At 34.2% G+C, this 9,086-nt stretch overlaps 1 protein-coding gene across 2 annotated transcripts in view; it reads right to left on the minus strand.

Annotated features, from left to right (window-relative positions):
• Positions 1-8,483, minus strand: part of ClC-c (chloride channel protein 3) — a 64,931-nt gene extending 56,448 nt beyond the window's left edge. The window contains exon 1 of one of the 2 annotated variants that reach the window (XM_028321189.1): positions 8,312-8,483. The gene's annotated coding sequence lies outside the window, so the exon portion shown is untranslated. The remainder of the gene's footprint in view (positions 1-8,311) is intronic. The other variant, XM_028321190.1, reaches the window with a different exon arrangement.
• Positions 8,484-9,086: the final 603 nt, after the last annotated feature.

The following is a 9,086-nucleotide window of genomic DNA, read 5'->3' on the forward strand; positions in this document are numbered from 1 at the left end:
CTGATAACTTAAAAAACCGCCAGTCCATCAGAGGCTGTTGCTTTTTTATTAACTTATATTTACATTAATATGTATCTACTTAAATATTATTGAGATATGTATCTACTTAAATATTAATTAGTAAGTAGCTATATAACTTGGTCCGGGGTAAAGGCAATTAATGTATTAATTAATTGGACGACCTATTTTATTCTGTACAGTTCTCCATTAAGACTAGTAGACTAGTACTAGTACTAATTAAGTACTAATGATATTATTATGCATTAAGTATGTATAAAGAAAATGCCACAATCACCTAAGTATAAGAATAGTGTAAATTATACTGAATGATTAATCTTTTTAATTATTTATAGATACGATATTCGAGTATGCTAGTAGTAGCAGTAGTAGTATTATAGTAATAATATCGCTTTAGTTTCAGATTTTAGCAAAAACCATCACATCACATTATTTATTTTTTTATATTCAAAATTGCAAAAAATAATATGTATATAGTCGCATTTTAGGAGACAATACGTAGAAGTTTGCTTAGCTTCTAGAATAATATTCGACGAGGTTGAAATAAATTAGATTTTTAAATGAGAGAGTTTAAATTTGTCAACTGAACTTTTTCAGATGGCTCTCAAGACAAGCAGCGGGGCATCAGAATGTCGAGATATGCTCTACCACTGCTACTACTACTGACATGTATTCAACTTAATTGAAAAGAGGAAATTCTTCATGCAATTCAATTTTATATTTTAAAGTTTCAATGTTTGACTTTGCCTTTTGTAATTTTTGTCAGTAACTTTTCTTCGTATAAAAAAATGTAAGACCGTTAAAGTTATACTTTGTTAGTCATTTACATAATTTTACATCAATATCTTTTTAGCCGTAAATTGGAATAGGGATGTTTCCTGTGTCAAAAAGCAAGAGTTTTAATTAGTCCGTCAGTTAAGTTATCAAAAAATACTCTACACGTATTTTTCACTTTTTCAAACTAATGAAAATTTTAAGAGATAAAGCGCGCCAAAGTTCATAAGAAAAGGCCCGTGACGTCAATGCTTGCATAAAAGTGCCGCACGTTGTGACGTCGTGCGGAACTTCAACGCACCATAACTATGTAATTATTTGTTAAATTGACAAATAAAAATATACGTGTCCAATATTTTTTGATATTAAACATGACGGACTAAAAATTTTTTTTTAGGAAACTAGCCTATTACTTAGGCATTTAGTTAGCTGCGCACACGCATCGACATTACTGCAGCACGATTACCTGTACGACCCGGGCTACTGTCAGAGTTGTAAATCGACAAGCTCGCTCATACAGGTTTTTGTGTTGTAAGTACTACAACTGGCAAGAACACATCCTGGATTCAGTGCAGGTCCTGCGCCCCCCTACCCTGCAGACACGAAATTTTGTCAGATAAGACGCGACAAATTCGGTTCTAGTGAGGTTCGGGTGCGGCAGGCATTGCCACAGTCAAGATACTGAGGAAAGAAGAATCTTTTAATGAAGATTGAAGTATTTAAAGTGTCTCTATTCTCGTATAAGTTTAATTTGCCCTCCACGTCCCTTGGCATTCCCAAGTTTGTTGTTTTCTTCCAACATAAATTTGGTTATGCTAAGCCACTTGTGGGGCACGTTTACAGAAATATGTATCAGAAATATTTCCGAACAGTATCTACAGGGTAAATAATTTAAGGATAAGCTAGCGTCAAGAATATTGCGCTACATTTACCCTGTAGAATCCGAATATTGTTGAGTGTAAAACAACAAATTCGGTTCTAGAGAGGTTTATGTGGTGCAAGCGCTGCGTCGGGCAAGACACAACTGAGAAGAAATAAAGAAGAAACAACCTACTTTATGAAGAAGATAATGTATACTAATTCATATGAATGACACTGCCCAACTCGTTACCTATCAACCACAATTTTGTTAACGGTGAGGCTAACAAAATCGGGGTCGATAAGGTACGTTTTGGAACATGTACTGCAAAAATCAAGACAAGAACAATGTACAGGAATCAAGTTTTTTTACTAAGGTTGTGTAAAAGATTTTTGTACTGAATGACTCTTTTGTTTTAATGGTCGGCTCACGGGTCGGATCAGTGACTTCAAAGAATTCTTAGGAAAATTGTGAAGATAACTCCTACTTTACAAAAAACAAATGTTTTTGACATTCTCAATGTTTTGGGGTAGTTTACACTATTTGTAATTAAACTTTTCAGTTATTACTTAAGGCTTTGAAAAAGGTAGAGATAGCCTATATAATTGGAGATTAAGACGGCGCCAAGAATGTTGCACTACATTCTACCCTGTAGTTCCGAATGTTGTTATGTGTAAGCAACAAATTCGGGCCTACGGAGGTGTGTGTGGTGCATACACTTCAGCGGTCAAGAAAACTGCGAAAGAGAAGAAGAATGAAGAAAGCACAAAATACCTTCAATTTGAAAACATTGTTTGTTATTGTTAGACTTCTAAATAATAATACTTATTGTAGTGCTCATCATCATATCCATGCATCACATTTACCCTGTAGATCCGAGCTTTGCCTTGTGAGGTGGCAGAGTCGGTTCTAGAGGGGTTTGTGTGGTCATGATTGCAACGATCAAGACAAAGAAGAACTTAGAAGAAAGAACAACCGTATTTATATTGCTAATAATTCGATTGATGCTCTAAATTACTCTAAAATGTATCCTACCTACATGTAACCCTAAGCCCCTAATAAATTGGGGTCGACAAGGTATGTGTGTTTTATGTGACGGCCAGATGCCACGAAGAACTTAGAAGAAAGAAGATGGCTCACCAAAATATGCCCTACGCTATTTCCAATAGGACCCTTTTTTGTCTGATAAAAGCCGACAAAAAATGGTTCTATTGAAGCCTGTGTGGTGCATGCGTCGTTTACCAGGGAAGGAAGAATCGTAGAAGAACATAGTTAGTTTTGGAAAGGTCCTGGAAGAATAATGAAGATAACTTAATTTGCACTACACTTACTCCTAAGGCCGAATTTGCCCGAATGGACACGGCAAATTCCTCCTTATTTGGGGTACTTGCGTGGTGCATGCACGACAGTAAAGAAGAATGTAGAAGAAAGGACAATAGAAGTATAAGAAAAAAGCTTTTTTATGAAAATTGTATATTATTGTGTTTTTTAATAACTCAACGCAGTGTCATAAGAATTTTTGATCTAAGGTCACAATATTGTATGGTTGTTTAACCGTATTGCAATGTTTTATATTACTATCTTTAGTTGTATGTTTGCCACTAATTTTCGTAAAAACTCAACTGTCCTGTAAGATAGTTTTTAAATATTTTTTCTGTGTTATTATCTATTTTATTAACAGCAACATCATTTTCATGGATATCTTAGCTAATATTGATTAATATTTTCACACAAATACAAATTAATGTTCTAGAATTAACTTATCATTTCATATTTTAAATTTTCATATTACATTTTTTAGTAAATTCTCCAAGTGTTGCTAAATCCCGTAATAGTGAACTAAATGATAAATTTTATCTAATAGGAAATTCAATACACAAAATTTAACGATTGTAAATTCAAGGCCAACCTTTATGTGATCATCACGTAACAGCACAATTACACGATAAAATTTTAGTAAGTATCAAATCACTCATGCCATATAATTTTTAACTTAAAACTGAAAACGCTAGCATTAATCCTGAAACATCTACTATGCGATCCACCTACCAGCTTCATAGCCGACTAACTACCGAACATACTATACTCGAACCACAAAATTAATATCACTATATCAGTGACTACGAGGATAATTTGCGACTAACACGACCGGCCTGTTCTCATCGCGGAACTATAATCCAGCGGTCGTCACAGGTTTTATTAAAGCACAATAACACTAACGCGATTCATAACAGTGCAGCGAGGTAGATATTGCACTGTTGAAAATCAATTGGAAAATTGTATGCGACCGCGCCCGCGCATAATACAGTCTGACCACAAGTTGAAAACTAGCACTTACTACCAGCACGTAAGGTGCAGTGTTTAGCTTTATGCCGTCGTCTGTACAGCTTATTGCGAACGCACGTAACGCTACATCGGGTATTATCAAACAATCGCAGAAAGCCGCGATATACGATATACGATATACCTCAGTTGTCGAGTTCTATTAGTGTATTTTGATTAAGTGTTTTACAGCGAAACTACTTGAAGGTTTACAGGCTAGAGCCATACGAACAACAAAACAATCGTGCGCTTTTTGTCGTTTAAAATAAATAATCTGATTGTATGCAGATATTAATATTTTCTAATTTCTCAAGACGCAGCCGTTTCTCGAGAACTATGAACTTTATTTTCTTTTCTTTTTAAAACAAACAAATTATTTGCTATTTCATCTGATAAATAAAAACTATTCCAATTCTAATTTAATCATCTGACGTATCAAATGGAAGGGCCTACTACTCGTATTAGCGGGCGTCCATTAATTAGGTGAGACGTTTAGGGGAGGGAGGGGGTCAAGAAAAAACTCACTAAATCTCATGTAGGGGAGAGGGGGGGTCTCGACACATATCACGTAAATTTTTTCAGCAAGAAAAAGGGTCAAATTGCGAGAAAAATGGGTTATTTAAAATTTAAAAAAATATATTTTTTAAGATGATAACGAATGAAGAAGAAGATAACGAATGATTATTAATATTTTTTTATTATTTTGAACCATCTAAACAATAAAGAAATTAGAAGAAACGGTTTTTTTTAATATTAAATCCTAATCGAAGCTAACCCTTACATTGCAAATATGTATTTTAAGAAATCTCACGTGAGATTGTGGGGAGGGGGAGGGCGTCTGGAAAAATCTCACCAAATCTCACCAAGGGAGGCGGGGGGGTTGAAAATTTGCCAAAATTGTCTCACGTAATTAATGGAAGCCCCCTTATGTAGATACATGAATACTTCTTCTAACCAGCTGCATGTTTGTTTTAGTTTGTTTAGTTAGAGATCGCTTCCTAACAATAAAACAGCCTAAATTGCAAAGATAGGTGGTGTCCAGATGCTGTTTACCAATACCGAAGAGATATTTCTTACGGGTTACCTACGCCATATCGAATGACAAATGATCGAAAATCAAAATATCGAATACGTTTCATCGAACGATCAAAATATCGAACGATTAAAATATCGAACGATCAAAATGTCGAAAGTCGATATAGACGTTTATATTTAATTCATCTACCTTGCTCGGCTCCGGTGCATGGTTGTGTTTGGTCGTACAACTTTTCAACAATTGTTCTTGCTGAAGCGTTGTTATTGCCGTACTGCTACAATTAAATTTATATTTTTGTGAACAATACCAATAGAATGTTTCATCAACATTTTTGTTCATTGCCATTACAAAGCCCTCCAAAATGAGGACTGTTTCTCCTTTTTGGGACAGGCTAGGCTTATAATAGGTCCCCACGGACATTATTCTCCAAATTTATAACTTTTCAGGCACAAAAATACTTAACTCGCAAAACAAAACTGCTGCTATGAAGTTATTAACAAACTGCAATGTACACAAAAATTCACAAAATATTACTCTGTTAGTGGGTAGAACAAAAATCATTTGACGCGCTTCGTTCAGAAAGTTGTACGACCAAACACAACCATGCACCGGAGCCGAGCAAGGTAGATGAATTAAATAAAAACGTCTAGGTATATCGACTTTCGATATTTTGATCGTTCGATATTGTGATCGTTCGATATTTTGATCGTTCGATATTCTGAACGTTCGATATTTTGAGCATTCGATATTTTGATCATTCGATATTTTGATCGTTCGATGAAACGTATTCGATATTTTGATTTTCGATCATTTGTCATTCGATATGGCGTAGGTAACCCATTTCTTACTGCACGAAGCAACCATAGGTCACTTCAGCTACGATTTAATCTATTCGTTCTATCATCAGACACATTTATTATGGCTTTTAAATTGCTGTCCAACAGCAAAAAGTCTACGTTTTTTAGTCTTTTCAGCAGTCCACTTAACTCTCAGCTGGTCTTACATCTGCGAGACTAACTAAACTCGACCAGCAACTTGATTGGCTGCTGAGTTTGTTCTGGCGTTTCTTCACAGCACTTGCCTTTATGTTTGTCTCGAAGCGCTGGTAGGCACCAAAAGATAAGGAGACATGTAAAGTGCCCCATAAGAGCTACCTTCTTTTTTATTTACTATATATTTTGACGTTTATAAGTGCCACTTGTGGTCTAAATTGAATAAAATATTTTTGACTTTTGATTTTTTATTTATTTTTGAAAGCAGAGGCCAATACGCTCATTATACAACCACCAGTACTTCGTTAGATCCTTAACCTATATTTACAGCCACTAACGCTACGTAAGAGCTACACCGATCGATATTTCAGAGTTTAAGTAGTATTTCCTTGCATCTAACGTCAAACGGTATGATCTACTTTTATTAAAACACAGTATTTAAGCACTTAGCACTGAACATCATTTATTCCACTTAACAAAATAATTACACTCTTTGAGGTTTATTGAAAGTAAATTGGGATACTTTATATCTGATTAAATATCTATTTTATTAATACTTCAATATTTTTTAATGAACATGAACATTTATTAGCCTAAAAAGGGGCAAAATTTTATTCATACATGTGCCCAAATGTTTGACGGAGATGCAATTTCATTTTACCGTTAGTCTGTATTGAAAAATAAAATTATGAGGGACAAAATGGCCCTTATATTGAATTATTTATAATTTCACGGCAATGTTACCAACAATAATGGATACTTGATATGGAGAAATTATATTGTCATTGCTTATATTGAAAAGATGAAATCCCTTTGAATGAAAGTTGTGAAATGAATTAGGGTCACAAAGGAGGGTCGGTGGACAATGCTGGTACATACAGATTCACTAAGGATTAATACGCAGAAATCCCAGTGTAACATTATACTTTTAGGGTAAAAAATGTATTTACATCATAACAACATAACATCATTCAGCCAGAACTATTCCACTTTAAAAGGACTTAATGAAAAAAAACAGACATTTAAACGGCATTATTACATGATTACTTTATATTCAAGCACTAGCAATCCCCTCCTGCTTTGCACAGGTACAAAGTAATATACTTAAAAAACCTTCCTCTTCACTCTATCAATTTAAAAAACCGCATCAAAAACAGTTGCATAGTTTTAAAGATCTAAGCATACATAGGGACAGACAGACAGTGCAGCCATGGCACAGCAACTTTATAATATGTAGTGATGATGTGAATTAACAACATGTAAGTATTACTAATACAAAGAACTCCTTGAAACACCTAACTTACCTAATAAGCTTTGGAAAACAATAATTATCTGATACCTACCAATACTTAAAATTTAATTGTTTAACAATGAGTGGGCAATATTGAAAATCAGTTCATAACAAAATGTTATTGAAGAGGATTACTGTTCTAATAATAAACTGATGTTTCTGATAGCCAATATTATATTTCACTGAGAAAATTTGTCTAGAAATATTTGAGAATTTACTCAAGTGGCTTAAGTAACATGATAGGAGGCTTTTAGTCTTGAAACTAGACACCTGCACCTAACAAAGGCTTGTCAGCGGCATCATACTAACAATAGAACAATGCTGTTAGAAAAATATCAAAATGAGGACATTAAAGAATTATTTATCAATGCCTCATTGTGTTTTTATTATAATGTAGCTTCTATATGAAATTATCTAGAAAATGGTAATATTTTTTTTGCATCTATAAATACGATTTTGCTGCTGAAAATACTACTTTATTAATACTTCATTAAGAAACCCTGAATATTAATTAGAAGACAAACTTAGGTAAATTTATGGATGCAAACACCTACCATCTTGGTACAAAGCAACTGAACATTATAAATCCAATATAATTCCAGCTATTACATGGATGAATGAATACGAGCTAGCGGCCGCCTTATCAGTGAATTTGCAATAACACAAGCAAACATCCTAAATCGCGCGCTATTAAAAGTATTGGATACACAGACGTATCTCGCATTCAAATGGTTTATCACACAGACAGCGTGTGATACAAATATTATTGATAGCTGGTAAACGAAATAATTGCTCATTCAATCGGATACTTATACGTAGCCAGCCACCATGAATGTCGTCGCTGCGCCCCCACAATCACCCCAAGAATTAGACGGTAAACACAGATACAAATCACTTACCACATAAAGGATGAGATATTTTCGGCATAAGCACAACAGGAACTAAAAAGGACAGCTGTGAATTGACTAAAATGTCCACATAGCGAAATCAAGATGAAATAATAGTAAAATTTTACAAACCTAGTAATACTCGAACATTTTTGGTTGGCAAACGAGGGTGCAAATAAATATTCACGTGTTTTCGTTGACTTTTACAAATTAGGTTAATAAATTACAATAAATTAGAACACAAATACGTAGAAAATCAAACAAGTTTTCATTTCATTGAAAGTGACAGCTCGCTCAACTCAACCAAGCAATCGGGACGACGATGATACGTTCGGAAACGTTGGCATGGGAATTGTGTAATATACAGTTTTAATTTTTTAACAAATCAAAATAATTATTTTAATTTATAATCATACAAGTACTTATTGCTAATTTCAATCGATTTTTTATTATTTTAACGCAGGTGCTGACGCTCTTGTGACTTTTATTCAATATTTCATTAAAGTTTTCTTTAGCACTCACTGCCACGCACAAAAAATCATCCAAATCGGTTTTGTACTAAATGGGGTAAGAAAATAATTTATCTTTAGAAATTAAATCCCATAAGGGTAAAAAGGGGGTTGTAAGTTTGCATGATTTGAAAGTGGATGCTGAGGAATGGATACGTCATGTTCTTTAAAAAGTATTATGAGGTTGCGGACTGAGTATGAAGTTAGTAAGTGCATAAAGTAATGGCGCGAGTCGGACTTGCGCACCGAGGGTTCCGTACAAACCTGTATAATTATGATTTTGCTACAGCTTAGCTTAAACGCACTAACTATAGAACTGAGTAAGTAGTCTCTCGCGCAAACTATTTAGAAAAAAATACAAACTATTTACAAACAGTTTAGAAAAAAAATATATTAGA

Source organism: Ostrinia furnacalis, unplaced genomic scaffold (assembly GCF_004193835.3).
Source record: "Ostrinia furnacalis isolate ACB-3 unplaced genomic scaffold, ASM419383v2 OfSCF7477, whole genome shotgun sequence".
NCBI classification, from domain to species: Eukaryota; Metazoa; Arthropoda; class Insecta; order Lepidoptera; family Crambidae; genus Ostrinia; species Ostrinia furnacalis.